The sequence below is a fragment of the Corvus hawaiiensis genome, chromosome 13 (genome assembly GCF_020740725.1).
Source record: "Corvus hawaiiensis isolate bCorHaw1 chromosome 13, bCorHaw1.pri.cur, whole genome shotgun sequence".
NCBI classification, from domain to species: domain Eukaryota; kingdom Metazoa; phylum Chordata; class Aves; order Passeriformes; family Corvidae; genus Corvus; species Corvus hawaiiensis.
The window spans coordinates 7751322-7766348 of NC_063225.1; positions in this window are offsets into that span (position 1 = coordinate 7751322).

Consider the following 15027-nt stretch of genomic DNA (forward strand, 5'->3'; position numbering starts at 1 on the left):
TTTGGGGGGGGGGGAGGGGGGGGGGAGGGGAGGGTAGAAGAATCAGTCTTATTTCTGTAGCCTCTTTTCTGAAAAAGCAGACCCTGAACTGGTGGTCAGTGGAGGATGCCTGTTGCAAATAGTGTGCCCATAAGCTTGTGTTGGTCAGAGAGGAGCAATCTTGCTGGGATTGAAGGGAAGCAGGTTTCAGAGTGAAGATGCCATCTCTGGGACATCCTCAGGATGGAGTTCATCTCCCTTAAAGCATGTTTCTACATTTCTGCCATGAGAGCAGAAGAATTTCTAGTCAGACCCTTGAATTAACTGGGACATGGCCTGTGCGAGGCTGTGAGGAGCACTAAGGAAATCAGCACTGCTCCTTAAAAACTGGTGTTAGCAGCCACACCACCCAAAATCTGAGCTGCCTGGTAGTCTTCAGATATTGCCCCAGCAAGGAAATTCAGAAATAATCAGCTGTGATAGAGAGATGCCTAAATCATAACTGCTACTTTTGTGCATTACATTAATTGATCTTTACCAATAAATTGAAATTATCTCAAACTTTTATTCATAGGTGGTAATTGTCTTTAGCTAACTACAATTTTTTTCCCCTAAGCATCAGGACATTTTCTAGGCAGAGATTTGCTGTGGTCCTTTCATGAGCAAATGCAGCAATACCTGCATACTCTTTTATAAAATGTGCAAGGGTTTTTTTTAAATATAAATTATTCAGTTATTATGATGCTGCTGCTGCTGCTACTGTGTATATAAACGTTTTCAGTCCCAGAATGGGCATAAAATACTTACTCTGAATAGCAAACATGAAAGAAAACAACTGAGCTGAGAATTAATGATTCACCATTTCCTTTTTTGTTTGGGTTTTTTTTTTTTTTTACAGCTCTGGGGGTCTCTGCGAAAGCAACATCTTCCTACAAGTGATAATATGAAATCTTCTTGTTCTTCCTACTTGCCTTTTTCCTCCCTGGGGTCTTTAAACTTACTTCAAGCATTTGAAAAACTTCCCTAATTTTTCCTATAGTCTTCCAAACCAAGCTTCCACAGTTAGTGGAAGATGTTTTAATCTCCTGCTACATGACAGAACTATCCAGTATTCTCTGTAAAACTGATAATACGTGATTTTTCTTTTCTCTCTTTTTTTCCTTTCCTGCCCAAAAATATTAGATGGCGAAATAAACACAGAAAACCAAGTACTCAAAACATTACCAGACACCTGCAATAGGCCAAGGAATGAAATCATTATTTTGTGACCCACTAAAGTCACCTCTTGCTTACCACAGTGCAAAGAAATTAGGAGTACAGAAAGGTACCTCTTTTCATGCGATGAGCAACATTAAAACAATTCACAGTAGTCTTTTAAATGTGAATATTATCAATATCTCTTCCATTTGAATAATACATTCCCAGACATGTCCTGTTTTGATTCACAATTCTCTGGTGTGATCGAACCTCTGGTAACTCTCTCGGAAGTTCTTGAGGCTCATATTTATTTCCATCATTTCAGGACACTCTTTGTAAAGATGAATATCTTTTAATACCTCTTGCCTGGGTGCAAGGGGTGACCCTGATTTTTGCAAAATCTCATTTTGCAAAACACATGCTGAGTATATTAAGGCCCTGATGAGATAGAGTGCTGGCAAGAGAAACCTTCAAACATTACTTTTTTTCTCCTCCATAAAGTGGAAAACTCTAAATGATATTGTTGATTAGATACAGCATATTGGTAAAGGTCTTGCTAGCTCTCCTGAGCATGTCTGCTTGACTTCTAAATTCACAGCACTAAAATGTTTTCATTCTGTCTCCCTTCACTCCCCACTTAATCCTTAAGCATTTTCACCTTAATCCAGAAGTTTTCAAATGCCCTGACAAACCAGCTAAATGTAAAGAAATAGCTGCTTCTCTTAGCTTTTTTTCCTGTCAATCATTTAAAACCCAGTGGAATGTGTGATGAGGATGACTCAGTTTGTAGAAAAGCAGCAACTTAGCAGTTGGCTAATGTTTTGTGAGCTGCTCAGCTTAAACAGATGGAATACTTGTATTTCATATCTCAGCACCATCCCTGATTACAGTTTTTTAGCAGTCCCAGGTACTAACTACCTCAGCATCAGAAGAGATTGGTGGCAGGCTGGTGTTCACAGCTTACTTGTGATTCTGGAAGGTTTTCTTATTATATGCAATAGTTCTGTCAGACAGGTGTTGGAGGGATGCAGTTGTGCTTTGGGGAATAGCAGGTAAATTTATGCATCTTTAAAGGACTGGCAGATTTAGCCGCCTACATATGATTTAAGGGCCTGATCCCAAACCCATTAAACTTAATGGGAGTTTTTCATTGACTTAGTTGGCTTTGGATTAGCTCCTAAGTGAATTTCCAGTAGAAGGCAAAATCCCAGCCAACAAAGCTGTCGATTTCTTGGCACCCTTGTCTCCTTTTAGTGAGCAGTGGCAGAGCTAAACCTTCTAGAGCTGCTCGGTGGAGTTATTCTGACAAACCCAACCTTTACCTGCAGACACTTTTATCTCTCACCTGGTACCCCCCAGAATATTTGATAAAAAAATGGAAAAAAAAAGAAATGTAGGCTTTATGTAAATAAATTTGCCTCTGTTGCCTTAGAATAGAGAATTGCTGTACCATGTTAGACCTAAGAGCTGTATAACCCTGTGTGCTCTCTGGATTTGGATATAAGCAGATGTCCTGGGAACAATGCAAGCATATTTTTGTAAACTTCTGTGCTGTTTTTCAGAAAAAAATCCCTGTGGCTCAGAAACTCCTCAAACAAAAGGTCTCTATGCATTGAATAGCTCTCATTGTGTTTTTCTTCCATGAATTTCTCCATAGATTGTTTTTGAAACTATACAACCACCCCTAAATCTTATTGCAAGGAATTTTGCAAGTTGTCTTTGTGCTACAAAGACAGAAGTCTTGTTCATTTTGAACATACCCCGTGCTAGTTTCCTTTGATGACTTTTAAATTTTGCATTACTAGAGACAGTCAACACTCACTATCTCTTTGCCATTTTCAGGCCAGTCAGGATGCTAAAGACCTACCTCTGACCTCCTTATCCCTCTTCTAGGTTGTTCTTTTACAAGATAAAAAGTCTTGATGTATTTAGCTTAACTCAGAAACTATAATGTAACTTTTCCTAACCTCAAAAAATTCGGGACCTGCAATTAAATTTTGTGGTCAGCTTGGATTCAATCAATACGTTTGGCTTATTGGACGTGAAGATATTTGTTCTTTTTTTTAATACCAAAATTAGTCTGACTCAAGCTCCCTCATGAGATATTGCAGGGGGGAGGTAGAGGCAGGGTGGGCAGGGGATCTGTAGTTGGAGGATTTCTGACATTGCATTAGCTAATAATGAGGGACATATTAGCATTCTTAAGGTTCCTATAGTCTCTATGCTTCATACAGAGCTGTAAAATAAAACAGCCATAGCCATTAATATGCTAATGTTATATGCTATGACCATGTTGCTCTCTCTCTTGAGTATCTCCCCAGTCTTCCTATCTCTTTCCACATCATATTAACACTCCCTGGGTGAAATCCTGACCCTGTTGAAGTCAATGGCAAAACTCCCATTGACTTCACTAGAGGCAGGATTATCTCCTCTGAGGAGCTTTATGGCTTCACTCCTGACTGCTTTGCTGTTTTCACATCCCACTGTATCCCCTACTTGCTCTCTTTCTTTTCTGATAAATGCTCACCCTCTTGCTATCATTTATTTTGGTCTTACACTCTTGGTTCTGCACCTTTTTGAAATGAGTCTGCCAGCATGGAAAAGCCTTCCTCTACTCTGCCTGCCCATTGACTCCCTCCTCCTGCTATCAGATCCTGCTTAAATTTTGTATGCTAATCTTTCCCTGCTAGCCACTGCATTCTCCTCTCCTTTCCCTGCATCCCATCATGATATAGTATATACTAACACTAAGAATAGGTGAAAATTGCCTGTCTGCCTCCTCAGATGACTTCTGACAAGGTTTTCATATGCAAGACATCTATAGCAAGGGAAATGCTTCCCAGGCATTTTCTTCCTCTCAATTTTCCACCTTGTATTCAGTCCTTGCATTAGATAGACCTGTAATATTAGTCCCTTGCTGTCCAGCCTTATATTTTTAATTTAATTTTATCAATTATGCACAGTTATAGAAAAAAATAAATTACCCTAAAATTAGCATGCTGAATAGGCTAAAGGAGTATTTAGAAATGAGCAGAGAACAATGATTTCTAGATAATTTATCATGCAGGCAAGAAGAAAGAGTTGCCTGACTAAGGACTTCAGACTCTCCATGAATATATAGTGTAATCAGTAAAGAGTTTGTATGATCAAGTACTAACCAGAAAAAAATTGAAATACAAAGTTCCTTTGAATGAACAGAAAGTCTCCTATTGTCTTGGCTTAAGGCTTAAGGAAGGATTTCAGGATTTGACCCATTACATTGGATTGCAAAGAAACCTTGTAATGCATTTTGGGTTTTTTATTTTATTTTTATTTAATTTAAGTGCATAGGCTGAGCAGCTTTATACTGTTGACTTTGTATAGTTATGAGCCTAAGCTGAAAGATCCAAGAAACTATTAATACCCTCCAGAGAAATATCAGCTTGCAATAGTGAGTATGGATCCCTCTTGTTGACCTAGTTTATATCTACAGAATCAACCTACACAATTCCTTTCACCAGCTGCTCTGTGGCTTAGGGAGATGGGGTGTTAATTAATGAGACATTTGTTGAAATTTATAAGGGCTTTTCCTATCCAGGTTAGACATAAATTATGAAGGCTCTGGCAAAGTGGGCAGAATATTGTTGACTGTAACTGTTCTGCTTATTTTAGCCAGTACTAGAGAAAATAGGTCTTCAAAGAACAATTTATGTGCAGGAGCAAGCTTGATGAGAAAAAGAGAAGAACATTTAAAAAAAAATAGAGTCACAGTATGAAGTGATTTGTTTTTCTTATTCACTGTACTATTACTTTTTGAAATTTCTATTTTCAGTAAGGCCTTTTAGTCCCTGATTTGTTAGGAAAAGCATAATGGTATGGTGATGAGACTGTGATCTGTTTGAAATGCATATGATGTCATACAAAATTCAGTATTATCTGCTACTTGTATTTTACAGAGATAAATATATTGGAAATGCACACAGAGAAAAAATTAGATAGATTTGCTTTGATTATGTGTAGTCTCCATTTTAATGTTAATTTCTAACAAATATTCTAGCATGGGAATTTAACAGCAGACGTGTTGGTAGAAATAGATTCTTTCAAGTGAGTGTTGGAGTACAGTGGTTTTCTTAATAATGAAAAGCAAATTTCCATTTCTGAATCATAAGCATTGTCATCGTCAAGATAATTCAAAGCCTGACATTTTATCAGTCAGGAAAAGAAACATGTTACATGCATTTAATTAATATCTCCCTCTGAGGGTTCGAACACGCACAAGAGTCTATAATAGCTGTTCATTTAGGAGCCTTTCAGTTCAAGCAGTAGATCCAGATCTGGAGGTCCCTGTTCCCATTCACCCTCAACCCTTTTCATTTCTTATGACATGTGCAGGATTATGTGCCAGTGGAGCAGACATTTTGCAATAAAATGTATTTTCATCAGAAAATGCTGATTCACTAAAAGCAAAATGTTACTTGGAAACATATTTCTTTCTATAAGCTTCTAAGCAAATACAAGTGGGGTCTGCTAATTGTTTCTGGTTTTTCTGTTCAGCTTGCTCGTTTTCCTAATTTTTGAAGAAAATTTTGTTTCACTCTGAAACTAAAAAAAAAAAATAAAAAAAATCCTTCCACACTTACTTTCTTTCTGCTTTCACTCCAGAATTTCTCACAAAATCATGTCTTTTTGGTTCATAAAAATTTTGTTCAAGAGCACCAAGCACAGTAACCCCACAAACCATTCTCAATATGAGAATCCAAATTGAATCATCAGATAATTCTAAAAGCTAAGAGCTGCTACAAGCTGAAAGAAAAGAGTTGAATCCATCAAACAAATATCTTTCTGAATTACTACTATGGCAAATTCTGGCAGGAGCAGCTTTCTTTCACGGTTACTTGACCATTAGAAAACGCCCCCCACAGTCTATGTCCTGAAGATAATGGTTCAGCCTTGGAAGACATTTCATGAGCTACTGCAAATCTTATTTTCCTGAGAGACTGCAGGGTTATCAGAGACTCAGAAATCAAAAAAGACCCGGTGCTCAAATTGTTTAGATCATCCTTTTCTCTTCTCCCTGGGACTGTACTTCTCCAGGAGCCATGTGAGCTCCTTGCTAGTTGTGATCTGTGGGGCAATCAAAGAAGCCATTTCATGTTCCTCATCAGTCATTGGGGCTCCTGATCTCTTATCAATTACCTGTCAAAAGAGGTGGGTGTTCTTCTTCATTAACACATTGCAGTGTGGTAATTAACAACCAGATAACACAGGGCTTAGAAAGCGGCCTCTCTTGACCACTTGTTCAATAAATATTGACATAAGCACCAGTAAAAGTATGTCATATGGGTCTTTGCTAAAAACAACAAGCAAGAAAAGAGTAGAAAAGCAAACAAAGTGTATGATGACTTGTTTTTTGAAGAAACCTCCACCAGGTTTTAGCAGCAAATGGGAGCAATTTGGGCATCATTCAAACCCAAGTTGCCTTGTTTCTTGTTTCTCTCTTGACTGAAGATGTGGCCCCCTCCCCCTGCTTTTGGGTGGGGGGCAGAAAGGGGAGGTTACCTTCCCATTGAAATAAGCCAGCAAGAACTTTGTCAAGGAATGAACTCTTACTGTAACCCACACCTCATTTGTCACCCTGATGGGCTGAGGAAAAGTGACATTTACAAACTGAGAATGAAAGTACATCCATTTCACCAGTCTGACACCCTGATATAATAACTATTTACCTTGAGAAAGAGGGACTGAGATTTCCGATTCTTGTGAATCTTCTCACTTTGGCACTTATTTTCTCACTCTGTCAAACAGCCTCAGATTAATGGAACAATTTGTTCAACAAATCATATTAGCAGAAAGCGCACAGGGTAAAGAGAAGGAGGCGGGGGAGCAGGAAATTTTTACTCATTCATAGCAGTGGTATCTCTGCAAATAAAAATGTAGTTATGCCTGACATTTACAGAGGTACAATGTGAAAGGGAAAAAGTGTAATGACTTTGGGCAGTTGAGAGATCACTTTGCAAGAACAGTAGTGCTCAAAAGGGAATAAGACAAAGTTACACATAACATCTAGATTGAGCTTCTTTCTGGAACATATTTGTCAAACACAGCAGGATCTGTCTGTGTTTAAAAAAGAGTTTTCCATTAAAATTAAGCACCATGTGCTTTCCTAACTATAAAGAAATGCTCCCTTACAGTCTGCATTTCAGAAATGTTAGGTAAAGAATTAAAGTAAGCTGGAGCCATAGAGTGAATGCTGTGAATCCTTCTGGCTGGATTGGTAATGTCTAAGGGACTGATATAAACCCCATCTAAGCCAATAGATTTTCCATTGACTTCAACTGGGCATAGAATAATCAGATATCCAACTCTTCTGCATTTACTCCTCATTTACATTTATAACCAGACAAACAACCTTCTTTCTATTTCCCTATACACAAATAGTTCTTAACATGGAGTCAAGAGAACGGAAGAATGAAACAATAGTTATTCCAGCCTTACAGGGGCCCAGGTATAAGTATAATCAATCCTAAAATATTATCTTGGGTTTATGTTTTGGTTAGGAATTGGTAATGAGTTAAGACTGCATTGATGAGTAATTCACTGGGCAGCAAACCATACTTCTTCCTCTCAGCTCTTTAACCCAGAGCTCCTGGCAAAACTGTGTGTCGGTATTTATAGCATATACAGAGCGGATTATCTTTAAAAAGTGTTTCTTTTTAAGTCTGAGCTGCCTGTTTCTGCTAGCCACAAAAACATACAGAGCAATGCAGCATCATCCCCCTGCATGCAAACTCACACACTTACAAATACATTTTAAGAGGATACTCTAAGTTTGCCATCACATTAATTTATTTCTGCTTGCTTGGTACAGCAGCACTGTACCCTGTTCTCCAATGAAAATTGACGCTCCCTTGTTCCACGTTTCTTTATGCCATGACCTTGGGTGTCAAGAGAAAATATTGCTTTGCATCCTTGTGTTGCTTGAGTCCTGCTTCTCTCTTTATAGCTTATTACTTGGCACACTTCGGAGCCCCATGTACTGCAATGAGATATGCACTGTACAGCAGGTAACACTTGGAATACTTCAGGCTATGGAGATAAGGAGAGCTGAGTCTGTTGTGCACATAATATTCTGCCCCAAATTCAGGAATTTAAATGAATAGTTCAAAGGTTTCTGGTGGCAAATTGTTACTTTCTTAATAAAAGGAATCAGCATTCTACATGACTGAAAAAAAACCCCCAAAAACTGAACCACCAAAGTCATTACTTATTAATTCAACTGGGTTTTACCTGTGACAGTGAATGAGATACATGCACAATTTGGTAAGGATCTGGACAAAGGGAATCCAGCACAATTAATGCAGCTGGGATTTACAGCAGCACCACAGAGAGCAGAATATGTTCTTTTCAAAATACAGTGCGGGTAAGGGTCACTGGTGACATTTCCTGAACAAGCACAGCAAAGGAACTAAAACTAACCTGATTTTAAGTGGCTCAACCTCTTCAACCTATTTCAGTAAATGGAGAGCTTCTGAGAAAAACCTTGCCCTGGTCCACCCACACTACGTTGAACAAGCCCCAGACATTAGGTAGGCTGGTCCCTCTGCTGACCTTTCTCCTCCCTTTTCCCACTCACACACTGTTTTACTCTTTATTGATTTTGTGAATTCCTGAAGTTCCCTGTTCTTGATGGCCCTGAGGACAAAATCGCCGCTGTGCCCTATGGCTGGAACAGTGACCAAGGATGAAAGTAATAGAGACTTGGCTGCTCTTCCGTGGCCATCTCCAACCTAGGGCACACATGAGTAACAACATAATTAGTTCAGAACAAAAGAGGCCTTGTACACTTTAAGGTTTACACCTCACTGATCCTTCTGGATGCTTCCCTGTACCTGGAAAGTAAATTACAGCACAAGGACTCGGATGCAAGAGGAATTTGGCACATGCCATGCTCAGATGGCAGGTTCTCCTGCCAGTCTGCACCCCCCAAGGTAAACAGAGATCAGTCCCAGCCTGGAAGGAGGAGTTTCTGGGTATTTTGTTGGGGGTTTTTTTGTTTTGTTTATTTTTTTTTTTAATGACAATCTCTTCTTTCATTTTAGTATACTACCACAAGGGGGAAAATAAAATCTGGTTTTGTATCTTGAGTGTTCCAAAAAGTATTGGATTTTTTTGGCAAATTTGAAATTTTGTGGATGGAGTGTCTGACCAGTTTTTTAATGTAGATACTGAATTAATCTTCTGGTACAAGCTAGTCTTCCTTACAGAAGCATAAAAAGAAGGAGAAAGGAGGTGCCAAGGTGACTATATTGAAAATATGCTATAGGGAGGCTAAAACCAAAACAAAAATAAAAAACAGAACAGTCCTCCCTCTCCAGAGAACTGGAAAAGAAAGAAACACAAAGCACTGATTGTTGGTCTGTCCTTCCCAAAGCATCTCTGTTTGCCAACATATTCGTATTCCAAAAGCAAATGCTCTCATCTTTTCCCAGCTGGGGATTCTCCATCTCTCCAGGCCTGTTCACTCCCATTTAGTTGCACATGTAAAGATGGACTAGACATGTGTGACGCATTTTTCTAATTTCATAGAAATTACTAGTAAGCACAAGGACCCTATTTCAGAAATGGGCTTCATAGCATAGGTCAGTTTGAAGGCATATGAACAGTGAGGGATATTCCAAGAGATGGTTCTGAATCTAAAAAAAACCAATTAAAAAATTGAATCTGAAAAACTAAAATCCACAAGCTATGTGTGTGTGTGTAGCACTTTCTTTGTGAAGAGTAAATCATGTATTTTAATTTTGACCTCTTTGAATATTTCACATTTTATTGTCATGGCAACTGGTGTTTTTCCTTCAGAAATATCAGCAATTCAAACCATAATTCCCTTCCTCTTTCTGGTTTCTCCATATCCTTGTATTATTTGCCCCAAAAGAACTCCAGTAAATTGTCTGTGATCCAACCGTTACAATAAGCTGAGGCAGTGGGTGCATGGGTACAAATGCCTAGCGGGGTACTAGAACAACTCTCCACATCAGAGATGGATTTTGGCAGGAGCCAGGAATACTCCAGGTGCAATCACAGCTGTTTGAGTTGGATTTTCTGTGTAAGCAGCAGCACAGCCCAATTCTTTGCTATTTGTGTGAACCCCAGTGCCAAGGTTGTGTATAAATATATATATATATATATATATATATATATATATATACACACACACACAATAATCCCCAAAACATAAAACATCAGGAGAAAAAATTAAACCACTGTCTTACATTAAATACCATATTAAATCCTAAGTTCATAATTGGGTCTTACGGGCTTTAATCTTCAGGGGCTGTTGCTGAAGGAGCACCCAGGTCCGTAGCAGAAGTTGTGCTAATTAGACCTTACTCTGGAATTCTATTTTACAGAGCATGTGGGCTAAAGACTCCTCTCACACATCACTCATGAGCATTTGGAGGGCACCTTTAACTCCCAAATGAAATATTAGTCCTTGTGTCATGCGAGATGGTTTGGGTCATGTGGGAGTGCAATATCCTGAAAGCTGAGCTCTGCCCAGAGCTGCAAACCCACTAGTGTATAGCCAAGAGGAGAATTTTGTAAACAGAAAAATAAAACATTTTAAAATGTATATCTTGCAGTGAAAAATGTAGCAGATTAATATGAAATATGAGTAGCATTTTGCTTCCTTGGTGACTTCTTATTCATAATAATTCTTTAGATATGGGGCAAACAGTTCCACGAGAACAGGATTTTATAAAGCCTAATGAAGATTTTTAGTCGAGACGTGTCTTGTAGCTGGGTTCACTCCGTTTCTTTAAGGTGAAAACACTGACAGCAGCTATTCCTCCAGGAAGCTTTTCCTGGTCTAGGGACATTCATAATGCCTCTCTCCTGTGTATATTATCTGATGTCTAATGGTGACAGACGCGTACACACATACACACACTGTGATTGCACAAGCCTGGTTTCCTGAGTAAACCATGCTGAAAGAACCCATCAAGAATGCTAATCAGAATTTGAGACCTTCGAATACTGTATGAAGTAACATAGCTGCTGCTTGTTGTGCAAAGTTGCAAAATGTCTATACATAGGTCCCATATAGGTGTGCATGTAGAGTTTATAGATAGATGGGTATATATTTGTGAATATATCTGTATCTGCAGTGTTTCCATGGGCTAGAGAATCCCTTCTTCAGGCAGCACGTTATTGGTTTTGTTGCTTGTGCAACTGTGAATGAGTATTAATTTGAGATGGCTCAGTTTGCTGCGTGATTCATCCCAAATGTGAGAGGGGGCAGACTGAGTGGAATCTCATTTCCCCATAATACAGCCTGGGGTAAATGGGCCCCGGACACCTACGTATTTAGAAATCTGACATACCTGTGAAAATTTTTTCACCCTCTGATGAATATGGAGACACCAGTGTGAGTTTTATACACTCTGCTCATCAGGCCAATGTATAGAAACTTGCTGAGCTGAGACATAAATATGGTCTAATCATCAAATGTGGATTCAGATCTCCCCTGCTGAGCAGGTAACAGTCTAAAGTGTTTAAACTGATACCTGCCCAGCATGTGGTATCTTAATCAGCATCACATTCCTGTACTTCCTCCCTCACTTTGGTCTACAGAGACAATGACCTCAGGAAGACAATTCTATTTTAGTGTTCAAATTTGTCTATATGAATATATTTTTAACTCCTGCATTGCCTGGTGGATGAGCTTTGCATCCTTTGTGCAAAAGAAAAGGTCACTCGTACGAAGGGAATGATAAAGAGGTCATCAGATGGAAGGTGGAAAATTGAGAACCTTAATAAGCAGTTTAAGAGATCTCATTTTTTTTCAATTTTTACTATTTTAGACCAAAATCAGAAGTTAGGCTGACATGGAACCAGGAAGTTCCAGATAGGAGCAGCTCATCCCTGAAGATGCCATCTCCCCATCCCTTACACAGGCGGAGACAGAGTGTCTGAGGTCTGCCAACACCTGCATACGCCATAATCCTTCTTTCTGGGCAGCCCAGCCAGAAGGGGAAATTTGGTTTTCCCACTTCCACTCAACTCCTTCTGGGCACAGTCAGGGTGTGTATGAACCTTAAAAGAAGTCAGTGGTCGCTTTTTGAATTCCAACTCTGTTTATTGTGATTAGGGACATATTTCCTTCGAGGATGCCTGGTCAGAGGCAGGGACCAAACTCCCTGAAAACCATGGAATTCATATGTGTCTGGAACAACCCATTTGCGTCTCAGTTTTTGGACAGGCTGGCAGATCAGGAAGGGGTGTGAAAGCTTCAATACCCGAGTCCAGCCTTGAGCATCCTTCTTCCACGCCTCTCTCACAAGGCTGGGGGTACCCAGCACATTCCCTTGCTCCTGTCCAGTGAGCTGCTTGGTCCCTGCCCTTCCCACAAACCACGGTTGGAGACACCCAGTGCTCCCTTCCAGGTAGGAGAGGTCCTGGAAGAGCACGGCGAGTCTCCCAGGCGCCTTGGCCTTATTTCCCACTTTCACCGCGGCAGCAGAGCCGGGTGGCAGCCGGAGCAGCAGCAGCAGCAGGAGAGCTTATCTCCAGCTCCCAGCACTTCCCCCGGCGTGCGTGTAGGAGCCGGCGTGCCACGGCCTTCCAGCATCAGGGGGGAGAACCACGGCCAGGCCAACAGGAAGGCTCCCTCACCATGCGCCGCATGCCCGGGCCTGCAATCGGGCGGCTGCAGGGATTTCCCGTCCCTTCCGCCCGGGCGGCTGCAAGGCCACGCCATCTCTTCCTGCGAGGCCGGCGAAGCGTCGGAAGCGTCTGCTGGGCCTCAGGAAGCCGCCGGCCATGAGCGAGTGGCGGCGGGCAGGCAGGCGGGGGAGAGAAGGTGACACTGGCCAAAACCCATTTGTTTGGTGGCCGCCACGTCAACACGCGCTGGCCAGGCTGGAGGAAAACAAAAGCGGGATGTCTGCTTCAAAAAAGGCAGGAAACAGAGCAGCACGGGGGACGGAGAGACCTATTGGGACTGGGCTGGGGCTTCTTTCTTAACCTATTGTTTCATTATATATTAAAAAAGAAAAAAAATAAAAAGAAAAAAGAGAGAGAGAAAAAAAAAGAAAATAAATTGAACACATCCTGTGACCTCTTATCAAGCCATTGGGAAGAAAAACAAACAGCTCATTCATCTAAAGACTCAGGGTGTTTTTGATGTGACTGCTGGACTCGTTAAATCCGTCAGGCCGGGCGGGCACAGAGGGGTCGGGACCGGCACCCTCCCCTCGCTTTTTATGACTTTTGGGCCAGGCAGAAGCTGTTTGCTTGCCAGGGTTTCTATAAACAGCATTAGGCATTTCCCAGCTGGCTCTGGCCCCCAGGGCCTCTGTTCCCTGTGTGCAGGAAGTCTTTCATTCTGTTATCCGCAAACCAGAAGATTTTGATGGCTGATGGTTCTGCTTCATGTCCCCTCCCTTTTTCTGGCCATACACCTATAATTTTCCACTTCTCTTCTTCCCAAGAAGGTGGTATTTAAGGGATATGAGCCATTGCTTTACTTAGCTCTCACCTATGATATTATTTTTTAAAAAATGATTCCTTTATGACTGCTGTACTCATGAAGAAGTGGACTTATGCTCTAAAGTGCTACAAGTCTACCTAGCAAAACCTCAGTGAGTCCTGGTTCACAAAACATCCACACAAACTTGTTTACATCATGCCTATAAAAAAGCCATATTCAATTCTTGGATCTTTGGCTAACCTGTTAGATTTTTAAAACCAGGGAAGGTCATCAGGTCACCTGTGCTAAGCTGCTTTATAATTCCAGTCTTAGTATTTCACCCATTTCCCACTGTAGTGGGGCTAATAAATCATTTTCTGCTAAATGATCTCTTTCAGAAAGGCACCCACTCCTGATCTGAAGGCTTCAAGAAGTGGAGAACCCACTATATGCTCTAGGAGCCTGGGTCATTCAACTTAAGAAAAGCACTTAAAATATCTTTTGAGTAGAAACTAGAGTGCTGTTCCGACCCGTGATGCAATCCTCTGGACAGGGTCTTTTCCAGCCTGAGCAGAAGAACACTGTGAAGTGAATAACTCTGCTGAGCAGATATATAAAGGACATAGTAAGGAGTCATATTATCTGATTCAACCAACTTAAACCTAAAGAAAACTGAAATTACCAGAGATATATCCCTTTTTTTTTTTTTTTTTTTCTTTTTTTGTGGTGTGCAGCCTAGCTGGTGGCTTGCACTGGCCTCACTTGAAATCTCTACAATAATGGACATACAAAGGGAATCACACATTAGTGAAATCTCAGGGACTGGGGAGGTCCTCTGAGTATAAATGTGAGGACTGCAACTCCAGCAGCTTGGAGGAAGGAAAATCGTCCATCCCAAAAGTCTTTCACAAGAAAGGACAATGTGTTTTTACTACTCTATGTCTGAGAGGAAAGCCAGGAATTCTCAACAATTTTACTCCCTGGCCTGCTCCAAGTGGGTGGTAGGAATCTGGGCTGTGCTGACTTGATCCAACACCAGAAAATCCCACAACCGTTCTATCTCCATGCCATAGCCAGTCCACTGAATAATTAAAACATCAGCAGGTGCCTGCAAATAATTGCCCATAAGTGTAGACTCTCTTGGTACTAAAACAGGTTTAAAATTTTCAGCAGAGATAACAATTCCTACTGCAAATTTAAATGAAACTTATAAATACATAACTGAAAATTTGACCATGACACAGTTAAGATCATTTCTTTAGGTGCATCACTGCTACTGGTGTTTCATTTTCTACAAAGCAAGACATGGTAAAGTGCAAGGATATATCATTATGAAACACTGTTTGGAAGCTCACTTGACCTTTCAATCTTGGTACTTTCCATATTAATCCCATGCTGCATAAATT